Here is a 15181-nt window from a genome sequence, read left to right on the forward strand (position 1 = left end):
TCCATCTCCTTCTTATCCATCTCTTCCTCCTCCTCTGTATTCTCCTTCTCTGCCTTCTTCTCCTCCTTCTCCTCACTCTCCTCCTCTTCCACTTCCTCGTTTCTCTCCTTTTCCTCCTTCTTCTCCTCTCCCTCCTTCTCCTCCTCCTCTATCGTCTTTTTCTTCTCCTCCTGTTTCTCCTCAACTCTCCTTTCTCCTCCTCCTCATCATCTCTCCTCTGTCTCTGCCTCCTCCTCCACCTCCTACTCCTTCTCTTCTTGCACCTCCTCTATCGCCTCCTCTTCCTCCTGCTTCTTCTCCCTCTCCTCTTCCTACTCCACCTCATCTCTCCTCCTCCTACGCATCATCATCATCTCTCCTCCATCTCCTCCTTTTTCTCCTCATCCTCCATCATTCCTTGTCCCCCTCCTTCTCCTCCCCCCTACGCCTTCATCTTTTCCCCTTTTAATCCTCCTTATTCCACCTCCTTCTCCTCCTCCTCCTCCTCCTCCTCCCCCTCCTTCTCCTCTTCCATCTCCTACTTCTCGCTCTCTTCTTTTCCTCCTCTTCCTCCTCTTTCTCATCTTCATCACTCCTCCTCCTCCATCTCCTCCTGCTCCTCTCCTCCTCCTCCATCTCCTCCTCCCCTTCTTTCTCCTCCCTCTCCTGTCCTTTCTCCTCTTCCTCCTCATTCTCCCCTCCTTCTCATTCTGCCTAGCTCCTCCTCCTCTACTCTTCCTCTGCCTCTTTTTTTCTCCTAATCTTCCTCCTCCCCCATCCTTCTCACTCTCCTTCTACTGCTTCGCCCTCTTCTCCTCCTTATCTCTCCTCCTATTCCTCCTCATCATCAACATCATCATCTCTCCTCCTCCTCCACCTCATCCTCCTCCTCTTCCTCTTTTTCCTTCTCCTCCATCTCCTCCATCACTTACTCCTGCTCTTTCCTCTTCTCCTCCGGCTCATCTCTCTTGTCTTCCTCCTTCTCCGTCATCACCTCTCCGCCTCTCCCATCTCTTCCTCCTCTTACATCTCTTCCTCCTCCTCCATCTCCTCTTCCTCCTCCTGCTCCTCCATCTCCTCCTCCTCCTCCATGTCATCCTCCTTCTCCTCCCTCTTCTTCTCCTCCTTCCCATCTTTCTCCTCCTCATCATCACCATCATCTCTCCTCCTCCACCTCCTTTTCCTACACCTCCTATTCCTCCTTCCCCTCTTTCTCCTCCTCTTACTGCATTTCCTCATCCTCCATCTCCTCCTCCTTCTCCTCCTTCTCTTACCACTCCTCCTCATCATCATCATCCCTCCTCCTCTTCCTCCTCATCAACATCATCATCTCCCCTTCTCCTTCTCCTCCTTCTCTTCCTCCTCCTCCATCTCCTCCTCCTTCCCCTCCCTCTCCTTTTCCTCCTCCTCATCTCTCCTCTTCTTCCTCCTCATCATCTCTCCTTCTCCTCCTCCTCCTCCTCCTCCACCTCCTCTCAGTCTTTCTTCTTCTGTTCCTATATTTCTGCCTCCTCCATCTCCTTCTCCTTCTCCGCCCTCTCCTCCTCCTCCTAAACAACGTCTCTTCTCCTCTTCCTCGTGTCTCTTCTTCTGCTCCTCCTTCTCCCCATTCTTCTCTTTCTCCTCTATCTTTTCCTGTTTCTCCTCTCCTCCTTCCCTTCATATGTCCTCCTCCTCATAATCATCATCATTATCATCATCATCTTTCCTTCTCCTCCTTCTCCTTCTCCATCTTCTCCTTCACTTTCATCTCCTAATGCTGCTCCTCCTCCTCTTCCTTCTCTTCATCCTCCTCTTCCTTCTCCTCCTGTTCTTTCCTCTCCTCAGGCTCATATATCTCCTCTTTCTCCTTCTCCTTCATCTCCTCTCCTTCTCTCCTGTCTCCTCCACCTCTTCCATCTTTTCCTCCTTCTCGTCCTCCTCTTCCTCCTCCCCATCTCCTCCTTATCCTTCATCCCTCCTCCTTTTCCTCCCTTTCCTTTTCCTCCTCCTCATCTCTTTTCCTCCTCATCATCATTTCTCCTCCTTCACCTCCTTCTCCTATTTCTCCTACTTCTCCTCCTCTTTCTGCATGTCTTCCTCCTCCATATCCTCCTTTTATTCCTCCCTATCCTCCTTCTTCTTCTCCTCCTCATGTCTCCTCCTCTTCCTCTTCATCAATATTATCATCTCTCCTCCTCCTCCATCTCTTCCTCCTCCTCCGTCTCCTCCTTTCCCTCCCTCTCCTTTTTCTCCTCCTCATCTCTCCTCCTCCTCCATTTTTTCTTCTTCCTCCTCTGTCTCCTCCTCTTCTCCTCCCTATCCTTCTCCTCCTCCTCCTCCCCCCTTCTCCTTCTCCTCCTCCTCTTCCTCCCACTCATTCTCCTCATCCTCCTTGTCCCTTTTTTCCTCCGTCTTTCTCTGTTCTTCCTCTGCCTCCTCCTTCTTATCCTCCCTCTTCTCTTCTTCCTCCTCATCTCTCCTCCTACTCTATCTCCTTCTTTTCCTCCTCCTCCTTCTCCTTCTTCTGCTCTTCCTCCTTATGTCTCTTTTCCTCTTGGTTTTCCTCCTCCTCCATCTTTTCCTCCTCCTCCTTCATCTCCTCCCTCTTCTCCTTCTCCTCCTTCTCATCTCTCCTCCTCCTCCTCATAATAAACATCATCTTCTCTCCTCCATCTCCTCCTTCTCTTCCTCATCCTCCTCCTCCTCCTGCCCTCCATCTCCTTCATCTCCTCCTTCTTCTTCTCCCCCTTTTTCCCCTCTTTCTCCCACTTCTCCTCCTGCTCCCTCTCCTCTTCCTCCTCCTTCATCTCCTCCTTTCCTCCCCCACCTCCTCCTCCCCCTCTTTGTTCTCCTCCTCCTCCTTCTCCTTCTCTTCCTTCTCCTTTTCCTCCCCCTAACAGTCCTTTTCCTTCTCCTTCATCCCCTACTTCTCATCCATCTCCTCCTCTTCTTTTTCCTCTCCTCTTCTTTCTCCTCTAATCTCCTTCTCCTCCTCCCCCCTTTTCTCCTCCTCCTCCATCTCTTCCTTATTCTTCTCTCTCCTCCTCTTCATTACTCATTCTTCTCCTCATCATCAACATCATCATCTTTCCTAAATCTCCTCCTCCTCCATCTCTCCACCTTCTCCTCCTACTCCTTGTCCTCCTCCTGCTCATCTCTCTCCTCTTTCTCCTCCTCCTTCATCTCCTCTCCTCTTCTTCAATCTCCTCCCCTTTCATCTCCTCCTCCTCATAATCTCCTCCTCCTTCTCCTCTTCTTCCTCCTCCTCCTCCATATCCTTCTCCTTCCTATCCTCCTCCTCCTCTTCTCTCCTCCTCATCTCTCCTCCTTCTTATTATCATCATTTCTCCTTCTGCTCCCCTCCTTCTCCTCCTCCTCCTCTTCATCTTTTCTCCTTCTCCTCCTCCCCCTTTTCTCCTGCTCCTTCTCCATCACCTCCTCCTCCATCTCTTCCTCCTTCTTCTCTCTCTCCTCCTCCTCATTTCTCTTTCTCCTCCTCCTCATCAACATCATCATCTTTCCTAAATCTCCTCCTCCTTCTCCTCCATCTCCTCCTCCTTGTCTTTCTTCTGCTCATCTCTCTCCTCTTCCTCCTCCTCCTTCATCTCCTCTCCTCATCTTCCATCTCCTCCTCCTCTTCCATCTCCTCCTCCTCCTCCATCTCCTTCTCCTACTCCTCCTCCATCTCCTCCTAATTACCTCCTCCTCCTCCTCCTCCATCTATCTCCTCCTCCTCCTTTATATTCTCCTTCTCATCATCTCTCCTCCTCCACCTCATCTCTCCTCCTCTTCCTACTCTTACTCCTCCCCCTCCTTCTCGCCCTCCTACTCCTCCCTTTCCTTCTCCTCCTCCTCTCATTCACACTCTTTCTCCTCCTCCTCCTCCACCACCTTGTCCTTATCCTCCATCTCCTCCTTCTCCTCCCTCTCTTTTTCCGCCTCCTCATTTCTCCTTTTCATCCTCCTCATCATCATTTCTCCTCCTTTTTTTCTTCTATTTCTCCTCCTATTTCTCCTCCTCCTCTACCTTCTCTTCCTCCTCCAATTCCTCCTTTCTCTTATCCTCCTCCTCCTTCTCCATCTCCTCCTCCTCCATCTCCTCCTTCTTCTACTCCCTATTCTCCTCTTCCTCCTCCTCCTCCATCTCATCCTCCTCCTTTTCCTCCTTCTCCATATCCTCCGTCTTTTTCTACTCCTGCTTCTCCTTTTCCTCCTCCTCCTTTCTCTTCTTCTCCCCTCATCCATCTCCTCTTTCTCGTCCTCAATCTCCTCTTCCATCTCCTCCCTCTCCTTCTCTTCCTCCTCCACCCTTCCTTCTTTTCTTGTGCATCTCCTCCTCCTCCATCTCCTTCTCCCTCTCCATTTCCTCCTCCTCCTTCTCTCTCCTCTTCCTCCTCCTCATCTCTCCTCTTTCTTCTCCTCTTCCTCAACATCTCCCTTCTCCTCTTCCATCTCCATCTCCTCCATCTCCTCCACTTTCTCCTCATCCCTCCTCCTCCTCATCATCATCTTTCCTCCATCTCCTCCTCCTCGTCATCCTCCTCCCCCTTCTCCTCCTCCTCCTGCTCCTTCTTCTCCTCCTCCTCCTGTTCCTTCTTCTTCTACTGTTCATCTCTTTCCTCCCCTCCTTCTTCATCTCTTACTCCTCCTTCTTCATCTCCTTTCCTCCTCTATTTTCTCCTCTCCTTCCTCCATTTTCTTTTCCTCCTTCTCCTCCTCCATCTCCTCCTCCACCTCTGTCTCTTTCTCCTCCTCTTCATCATCATCCCCCCCCTCCTCCTCCATAGTCTCCATGCTCTGGGACCTCCGATGCGGACTCCTTTGGCTCCCTGTCTCCGTCCCTCCCCTTGGCTAGCCCCTCACCTCTGTAGATCCCTTTGCACCTCCCCAGCTACTGGTGTTCATCTGTGGCCTCCAGTAACCCTCCATGATCGGAGTCCTAATAGGTGATCGTGGAGTTCGTCAGATGGTTCTAATCAACGGCTTGGAGGGCTTTAACTGTGGAGAAGGTGGAAGGTGTCAGAGGGAGCGCCCACGCGGGTCTCAGCTGGGGGCATGCGCTTCCCATTCTCTACACAAGCCACCTTGTACTGGACCGTCACAGAAAGAGCACCCTGCCCAGAGACCACAGGGACATGTGTGATCACAGTGCTGAGACTGTCGTGCCCAGATCTGCTTAGCACCGCATCACCTCGAAAACCAGGAGAGACTTGCAAAGAAATATCCAGGACGTCGTCAGCAGGCATGGTTTTGATGTGCAGTGCCGGTGGGGTCAAGTGCCCTAATAAAAGGGTGAGAGGGTGGTCGGGGCGGGGAAAAGCCATGACAGATTCCAGCCCACATGTAAGGAAGCACAACCAATAGCAATAAAATTTATGATGGCCATGATCAGCAGAGCAGGGGACACCTGCAAACCCAGCAGTATCTCCCTGCACCGTGGAGACCAACAGTCCTTCCTACCCCTGAAGGCACAGAGGCCAATTCACGAGAGATGTGAGCTACTGTCCTCCTTGGGGACATCTGCCTCTCACGTAGTTCAGATGTCAGGATATTCGTGCAAGGACATGTCACCTGACCTGTGAGGGCTTCCACGTCTCCATGAAACCCTCGCAGATGGAAGAGTCTGCAAGTTCTTGCTTCTCTCTAGCGTGTCCCCAAGCCCCAAAAGCAGAGCCCTTTTCCTCCACGATGCTGAAAGCTAACGTTGTCTCTCTGCTTCCTGTAACCACTAAGGGTGACGCTGAATGACAGCTTCTCACAAAACTGAGTGCTAACAAAATGATTGGTTTTGTGCAAAATTAGACTATCACTGGGAAGAAATGAACAAACAAGTGACACGAGTGGGGTGTACTCTCCCCCGTTCTTGATCTTGACTTACCTACAAACCACTCCATCCCCTCCACATTGTCTCTGTATAAACCATGGCGGCTTCTCCTGAGGAAGGCTTTCAAGGTCACCAGAGGAGTGTGGAAGTGCAGCTGGGACACAAAGAGGAGAAAGGGCCTGTCCTTGTTTGTGAAATTAGAAAACCACTGGAATTATGGATGGGAGATGATGGTGTCCACAGTGGACCTTGAATGTGCTGCGTCTGTGACCTGGATTCACCTGCTGGGATTTCACTGTGAGGGGTCCCCTCAAAAACTCATGAGTGAGACCATGCAAGAAAGTTCACAGGTAAAATGATTAGATTATGAGAGGTGTGACCTAGAAGTGTATTAATCCACTTGGATGAACTCACTGGGTGATGACTGTAGCACGTGGGGTGTGGCTGGAGGAGGGGATCCCTGGGCTGTGCCTTTGGGGTCTCTATCCTGTCCCTGGTGAGCAGAGCTCTCTCTGCTTCCTGGTGCCCTGTCCTGAGCTGCTCTCCTCCTCCAGGCCCTTCCGCCATTTTGTTCTGCTCCCCTTGGGCCAGAGCCATGGAGTCAGTCAGCCAACCATGGTCTGAACCTTGGAAACTATGAGCCCCAAATAAACTCTTCTTCCTCCAAGTGTTCTTCTTGGGATCTTTGCTCACAGTGGCAATTTTGTCTGAGTAAAACAATATCCACGGTCAGTATACTACAGGAAGATATTTTGAGAGGGAGGGACGGGACACCCCACCCACCCACCCTGTGTTACAGAACATTGCCATCATTATTATTTTATTATTAGGTGCTGCTAATTTCTGACTTTCCCTAATTTATAAATTAAATATCTTCATAGGTATGTACGCATAGGGAAATAGCTATATATTGTTGTATATGTATGAATATTTATTTATTACTTACATATGAATGGTTGGGTACTCTCTCTGGGGTTTCAGGCATTCCCTGGGCCTTTGAAGGAGTCCCTGATGCACGACCACTACTTGGATACTTTCCAGTGCAACCCGGTAACTCAACACAGAGATCCGAGTGTGGAAACCAATTCATACAAAGAGGTTGGACCTTTCCTATTTCTTCTTCTTTTTTTCTTTTTTTTTTTTTTTTAGCACCAGAGATGTAACCCAGGGGTTCTTCACCACTGAGTCCCTTCCCCAGTCCTTTTGATATTTTATTTACAGACAGAGTCTCACTGAGTCTCTTATGGCCTCTCTCAGTTGTTGAGGCTGGCCTCCCACTTGCCATCCTCCTGCCTCAGCCTCCCCAGCTGCTAGGATGACAGACGTGGGCAAAGTGACTCCATAAAGAAATCCTTCAGCATATACACTGTGGAATACTATGTAGCCATGAAGAAGGATAGCTTCCTTTCCTTTGTGAATGAAGTGTGAGTTTGGACCTTTTCAATGCACCTGCTGCTATGGGACCCCAGGGTAGCTCACAGCTCAGAAACTGCCCCCCCACCCCAGATCGTGAGGGTCCCCACCTTTGAATGTAGGCCGTGGCTTCCTGCAGCATCCGTCTGGTGGTGCTCCCCACATCCATGGGCTTCTTGGTGACCTGGTGGTTCCGCATGAGCACACAGTTTTCCAGAGAACCACGTGGTGAAGACGAGGCTGGCCATGAGCCCGACTGCGGTCTAGGGATCCGAGAGGAGGCCACTGAGTTTGGCAGCCGTGAGCGTCAGGACGTCCAGAGCAAGGATTCTGGTATAGCGGCTGAACAGGGCAGCCACTGTGACCCCCAGCTCTGGGGGTCTGTCAGGGTCACAGTTGTTGATCAGGGTGAAGGGCAGTCCATAGAAATAGTGGAAGCTGTGGTTCAGCGGGTGGTGGCAGTAGTCACCGCGGGACGCGCAGCTCACACCCTGGTGCCACTTTCCTGCAAGTGGTGGTGGGTGGTCAGCCACACAAAGGGCACACGCTGTTGCCTGGGACAAAGAACCCCGGGGCCATTTGGATGCAGTCAGGGGAAAGAAAACCTCCAAAGAGCAGATCCTGAATCAGCAGAGGCTATGAGTGACCTCAACCAGACTTGCTTTTGGTTTTGGGTACCAGGGATTGAACTCAGGGCCACTCGATCCCCGAGCCCCATCCCCGACACTTTTTGTGTTTTATTTAGAGACAGAGTCTTGCTGAGTTACTTGGGGCCTCGCTAAACTGCTGAGGTGGGCCTCTAACTTGCGGTCCTCCTGCCTCAGCCTCCCAAGCTACTGGAATTACAGGTGGTGGAGCCAGCCTCTGAAGAGCTTTCTGATTCCTTGGGGCTGAAGAAGATAGACAGGTTCATAGAAGGAAAGAAGGCAAAATATATATCAAAGAACCCCAAACCTCTGCAATGAGGAGAACTTCTGAACTGAAAACCATCCGAGAGGGCTGGAGTGGAGCCAGATACCAACTCAGGAAGCCGAGAAGGATGAAAGTTTTTTTTTTTTTTTCCTCCAGACGAAATTGGTCCCTTGACAATTGGATGGGAGGGGAATCAGGTGTTCGAATACTTATGAGGCTGATGGCATAGCCTTGCTCCTTTGGGATTTTTGCAAAAGTGGTTTCGTTGGCAGGAAGCCCGCCTGAGCCTGCATTCTAGTAGAGGACCAGGTACTCATCGTTGTCCATTCCTGCGGATCCCACAGCAGAGCAAGGTTCATGTTCCCTTCGCCAGGAACAGGTCTTAGCAAAGGGATTCGGGGCACCAGGGGACAGTGGGCAAGAATCTGGCTGTCAGCACTTGGGGAAGGTGAGGAGGTGGTGCTCTGGGTAGGGGGTGGGTGCAGATCAGAGAGGTTGTTGAATGTGCTATTGTGCACAGCATGACCCCACCACTGAGCATCATCTGCCCCAATGTCAGCTGCATAAGTTGGACACACCTTGCCTATCATGAGAACCAACCCAGTATATCTATCTATCTATCTATCTATCTATCTATCTATCTATCATTACCTATCATCCAGGTACCATTATGTTGCATCTATCCCCTTTCTATGCACACATCATTTATCTGTCACCTGTATGTGCATTATGCATCTGTCACCTCTATATACCTCTATCACCCATCATTAGCTATCACCTGTTCCTCTATTATCTATTGACAGGATTGCTATCAATTGAGCATCATTAATCCAACTTCCTTCATTGATGGTATCACCATCATCATCTATGGAGCATTGTATCTCACGTGTCAATCACCGTATTTCTGCTTCTCATCCACCAATGATGGTGGTCATCCCGTCCCAGAAGGCTCCCTCTGCACAGCCTACCAAGGGCACCTACCTGGCAATTTGATGAGACAAGAGCTGGTACGTGGAAAATATCAGAAGGAAAAGAACATTTCTCCTGTACCAGACGTGCACAGACATTTGTGTTGGGTGTTTTTTCCCTGAGCAATTTTTTTCTCTGAGTATCAGCACGATTCCCGCAGAACCTGTAGCGTGCTGTGTGTCCCAAATCAGCTAGGGACGATCTAGACCTCAGGAAGAGGTGTGTGGTTATCTGTGACTCCCATTTGATTAACCCAGGGGTATCTAACACCTGAGCCCCCTCTGTAGCCCTATTTTGCATTTTACTTAGAGACAGGGTCTCACTGAGTTGCTTAGGGCCTCCTTTTGGCTTAGGCTGGCTTTGAACTCGTGATCCTCCTGCCTCAGCCTCCCAACCACTGGGATGACAGGCGTGCGCCACCATGCCCAGTATTGTGCGAGGGTTTTAACACCCACGGGGGCTGAGGGTCCTGAGGGGTGAGGGCATACGAGGTCCTTTTCGGAGCACACACTGCAGGAAGGTAACAGGAGGGCACATTACCTTTCAATTTCCCAGTATCTGCGGGATCACTACCCAGCTAGAGTGGCGATGGGGTCCAGGCTGCAGCCGGGAGCTGCTGTCCAGGGTCCCCACGACACCCACCTGATCGAAGTGGCTCTGCTCGGGGTGCAGAGCAGGGAGCCGCCAGGTGCTGGGTGAGTTTCATGCCCTCCTCCACCAGCCGGTCGATATTGGGGGTCCTGAGAAAATCAGATGAATGTCCCTTAGGAAAGGGCTGGGAATGCTCTGGGCCTCAAACGAGGCCTGCATGGAACTTCCCGGGGCTGCGTGGCACCTGTCTTAGTGCGCCCACTTCTCTGAGTTTGCAAAGGACAAATGAGGCTCACCCTGGGCGGATCCTCCTACAGCCCTCCCCCCACCTCAACTGATGCCAAAGAAACAAAGGGCACCCCAGATTTTGAATTTTGGCTTTGGCCTGGGGGGCTGGCACAGAGACACACCTTGCCCGTTTCACTTTCTGGGAGTCATGAATGACAGATGTTGCACAGTGATTATAAAAACGGGCTGTGAGAGACGCTTTTGTCCAGCTGGGGAATGACATGGATTCTGAGCCCAGGCAGTCTGGGCTCAGCCAGGACCTCAGGTGGGTTCGGGGTACGAAATGCACATCTGCGTGGTGACATTCTCCTCTTAGGGTGGGTTATGGGGGACCCCTTGTCACAATAACTCTGTGGTTACATCGCAGGGCTTCTTAGAGGAAGATGGACCCCAACAAAATTACATTTAAAGGAAGAGATGACCGATGTCACACACAAAGGCAAAGTTTTTGGCTTTTTCTTATTTTTTTGGGGGGGAGTATGCAACCCAGGGGGCCTGTGTGCTTTAAATATCCCATCAGCATCCACGAAGGGTGCACCCTGAGTTTCCTACCAGGTTTCTCAGATGCAAAATTCAAAGTGAAGATGAAACACTTCACCTAAGAGCTTTTGCAGTCAGACTGCAAAACTAGATTGAGAATCTCACTGTAGATACGAATCCCAAAGGCAGTGACCCAGCCCCTAGAGCTCAAGGAATTCCCCACGGACTGTCAGATGACAGGTGCTACTCTCTTCCCTTCTCCCTTGGAGGAGGCTGCATCTGGTGGGAGCTAAGCTATAAAAGCTCAGACCTTGTTCTTCATGCGCCTAAAGCCGACCACTCAGTGACCTCCCATAAGAAAAGTTTTGCTCCCCTGAGGACAACTGGAAAAGTACAGAGACACTGGAGGTGTCCCATTTTAGGATGTGGTGCTATTGGTGAGCAGCAGGTGGAGACCAGAAATGTTGGTCAACATCCTACAATGCACAGGATGGGCCCATCACACAGAGTTATCTGGGCCAGTGTACCAGTAGGACCAAGGCTAAAGAACCTTGTCAGTCCTTCCATCCATCCATCCACTCACCCACCCACCCATTCATCAACCATTCAACCATCCATCCATCTATACATCCATTCATCCATTCATCCATTTGCCCATCCACATACCCATCTCCCTGCCCATCCACCCACCCACCCATCCATCCACCCACCCATTCACCAATTCACACATCCACCCATCTACCAATTTGCCCATCCAACCACCCATATGCCCACCCATCCACCCACTCATCCATCCATCCACCCACAAAGCCACCCATCCATCCATCCATCCACCTATCCACCCATCCACCCATATATCCATCTATCCATCCACCCACCCACCCACCATCCACCCATCCACCCATCTATCCATCTATCCATCCACCCACCAACCCACCATCCACCCATCTATCCATCCATCCATCCAGGCAACCATCTATCCATCCATCCATCATCTATCCATCCACTCATCCACCCATCCATCCATCCATCCACCCAGGCAACCATCTATCCATCCATCCATCCATCCATCCATCTATCCATCCACCCATCTATCCATCCATCCCTCCATCCAGGCAATCATCTATCCATCTACCCATCTATCCATCCACCCACCCACCCACCATCCACCCATCTATCCATCCATTTATCCACCCACCCATCCATCTATCCATCCACCATAGGTGGATGGGCAGATAGACAAATGGATGATGCCTGGATGAAAACATGGACAGATGGGTGGGTGGAAGAATGGCTCGTTCATAAATGGATACCTAAGATTCAGGCTGATGGATTTGGGGTAAAATTCTAGTGATTTGCTAAAACTGAGAATAAAGGACTCAGAACTGAGTATAATTTTACAAGCCTGTGTGTAACCCTCTACCCAGTTTAGCCAAAATAAGAAAATACCCCACACTCTCTAAGATCCTCTGGCCTCCAAAGACCCCCATTCAGACCTTCTCCTAGCCACCATTTTGGCTCTGGCTCCCTCACACCCCACTAAGACATGCGTTTTGCCCTAGTCTCCAGTCCTACTGGGGATCAGGGTTTCTGTGAACACAGGATATGCGAGTATCTTTTAGACTCACTGCTTTCAAATCCTTTGGGTCTGAACCCAGCGGTGGCATTGCTGGGTCATATTGTGATTCAATCTTAAGCTTTTGAGGGGCCACTATATTGTTCTGCCAGGGGCCACCTGGAGCCCCAGGAGCTGGAGAGGCAGGAGGAGCCTCCCTGGAGCCCATGGAAGGAGCTCAGCCTGGGACTCTGGTCTCAGCCTCTGCCCTCCAGGGCTGGGGGAGGGGTGGTGGTGCCTGGATTACATTTAAGTCTCTGTGTTTTTGGTTATTTATTACAGCAGCCCCAGAAAAACCCTTACATACCCAACAGGGCCTCAAGTAGTTTGAGAGGGCTAAGACCCTATTTTTACTGTTGGAAAGTAATCATTTTTGGTGTTGAGTTCTGCAGCACTAACAAATTTCATTTGCACTGGTCGATTTTATGTGAATTATTCCATGAAACTGCACACAAGGCAGCACCCCAACACCAAAACCGCACTCTACCTCAGTGTAAGGTTCCCATAGCAACCAAGCCTTCCTAGGGGGACACAGGGTGGAGGGCGGTGCAAGGGCGTGTTCTAAAGTGCCCAAATGACTGCAGGGGGCGGAGCAAGGGGTGTGTCCTAGAGGGGGATGTGCGGGGGGTGGAGCAAGGGGCGTGCCTCAGTTTGAGTGGGCAACACATAGCTGAGGATGGGAGGGGACGTGCCCAGGTGCCCACCAGGGCCTGTCTAGGGGGAGACTAGGCCTTAAAGTGGGGTGTCGCAAGGGGTGTGCCCTAGGATGGGGGGACTGGACATGCTCGGGGTGGGCCTTAGTGTTGGGCACCGCGGAGCTGCCTCAGGGTGGACACTTCGTCCCAGGAGCGAAGTGGGGAGTGACTTAGGAGGGGAAGGGGCGGCGCAGGGGTCCAGTGGCGCCCTAGTGTTGGAGGCACCGTCAGTGCTGGGGGGAGGGGAGAGAGGCCCTGGAGCGGGACAGCAGTGGCTTAGACTGTTCCTGGGGACTCCCCAGCAGCATCAGGGAGAGGGCGCGGGGTGTGCGGGTGGGGTGGGGGGGACTCAAGCCGAGCCCCAAGTCAGGACCAGGTGGTATTCGGGGAGTGATAGCGCCAGATGGCCATATGGGGAGGAGACCAGACAGGAGTCTCAGCCAGGGTCAAGACCCTGTTGGGGGAGGGACAGAATTTTGTCTTAGATTGTGTGACTGGGCATGGCTGGGGGTGGGGACCAGGACGGGACACGGAAGACTACGAATTTATTGGGGAGACACGGGCATCAGGCCGCGTGTCTTTAAAAATGTGTATGTGGAGGGTGTCACAGCCGTGTCAGGGTGGGGCAGGGGACTTGCCTTATAGAGATTGTGGGACTTGGCCCTGGGGAGGGGTCCCGGCTCCGAATGGGAGGGGGCAGAGCGGGTCTTAGTGGGGGGACACTGCAGCGCATCTGTGCCGACCTGGTGTGGGGGACACAGGCCATGAGGGGGCAAGGAGCAGGTCTTGGAGGGGTTCCGAGGCCCAAGGGTCTCAGCGTGGGGAGATGTGTCACCCCCTACGACCCGGGAGCAGCCCCGCTTAAGTCGCCGGCGCAGATTCCGCGGCTCAACCCGGGCCCCGCCTCCTGCTAGGCCCCCCACCTCCTTCTGCGCTCCACCCCAGCGCTGCTCTCGGGGCCGCGCAGAGAATGCGCCGGGGGCTGGGTTTTGGTGACTCACCATTTCCAAGCACCTAGGCTTCCTTCCCAGGGTCTCGCGCTCTTCCCCTCCCCAGGCCTGAGTGGCTCTGTCCCAGGGTCCCGCGCACCTGGCGGTGGCCTAGGCACGTCCCCTGGGCCTGTGAGCGCACCTCTGAGTAGACCCCATGGCTGTGCGCTGGCACCGGGGAAGGACATTGACCCCAGATCTGGGCACAATCCTGCCTGGGCTGGTGTCTCCGCCCACCGGGCTGCTGGGCGTGCTCCTGGACCCTGGTGGCTCACTTCCTGTGATTAACCTCCCAACTCTGGGCCTGGGGAGTGGCGCCTGGAAACAAATTCTCCCTGGTCCCCACCTCCTGGTGAAGCTGGGGCTTCTGGAGCTGCTTATTCTGGATGGGGAACAAGCAGGGTGACTCCCCAGGCAGCCAGGGAAGCTTAGGGAACACCCCCCCCCCTTTTTTTTTATTCCTTCCAAGGGTCTTGGGTCAGCCCCACCCCCCTCATAGAATTGGTGGGAATTCAGCTCCACCAGGTTCCCCATTTGGAATCTCTAGGGGGCTGGACTCTTGCTCCTTTGTGCATGCAGGGCCTGGGGTGAAGCCAGAATTAAACCAGTCAGTCTAGACAGGGAAAAGGGGTGAGGCCAATTTTGCTGAGCCTGGCAAGTTGGAGACTGTTCCCTGAGGGATTGAAATGTCAATTCCTTCAGTGCCTTTCCTCCACCCTTATGGGGAACCTGCCCTTGAGCCAATCTGCTATTAAGATAGCTTGTCCCAGGAATTTCCCCTCCCTACAGGGAGCTACAAGGTTTTTGATTACTGTGTCCTGGGCTGCTCCATACTGTCCTTCCCCCTTCAGCTCCTCTCCTTCCCACCTCTTGAGCAGCTCAGGAGCATCCCTGGACCTACCAAGCTCTTAAGTGCAGTTAGTGCAGCTGCCACTCTTCAAGACTGGGGTGAAGGGCTTCCTGGCCTAGGCAGCTCTCAATCACCTGTTCAGTACAGAGCAGGCATATTGGGTTCTGCTGAAGCGACTTCCCAGTTTGTTTTTTTTTTTTTTTTAATTTATATATATATTTTTTTCCTGGGGTTCTTTCACAATCAGGCGTTGGTGAAGGGGTTCCTGTCATCTGCTCTCTGACAGGGTCACAGTGTGGGGGATGCTGTGGCAGGGCCACACCATCTGGAAACCAAAACCATGGGGGATTTTAAGTGTTTGGTTCATGATCCTCCTGATATGGAGAACAGGGCATCCGTCAATCAATAATAAAAGTATGTGTTCCCTGAGAATGCAGGATAATTCCCAGAATGAGACCAAGGACACAATTGAGCCAGACCCCAAGGTATGTTTCAATATCTCTCAGGATGCAAACAATAGTGTTATTCCTTAAGAAATTCACAGGGAAAAGATGACCACAGTTCCTGAGAAAAGCCTAATCCACAAGAAATATT

Source organism: Urocitellus parryii, chromosome 16 (genome assembly GCF_045843805.1).
Source record: "Urocitellus parryii isolate mUroPar1 chromosome 16, mUroPar1.hap1, whole genome shotgun sequence".
Lineage (NCBI taxonomy): Eukaryota > Metazoa > Chordata > Mammalia > Rodentia > Sciuridae > Urocitellus > Urocitellus parryii.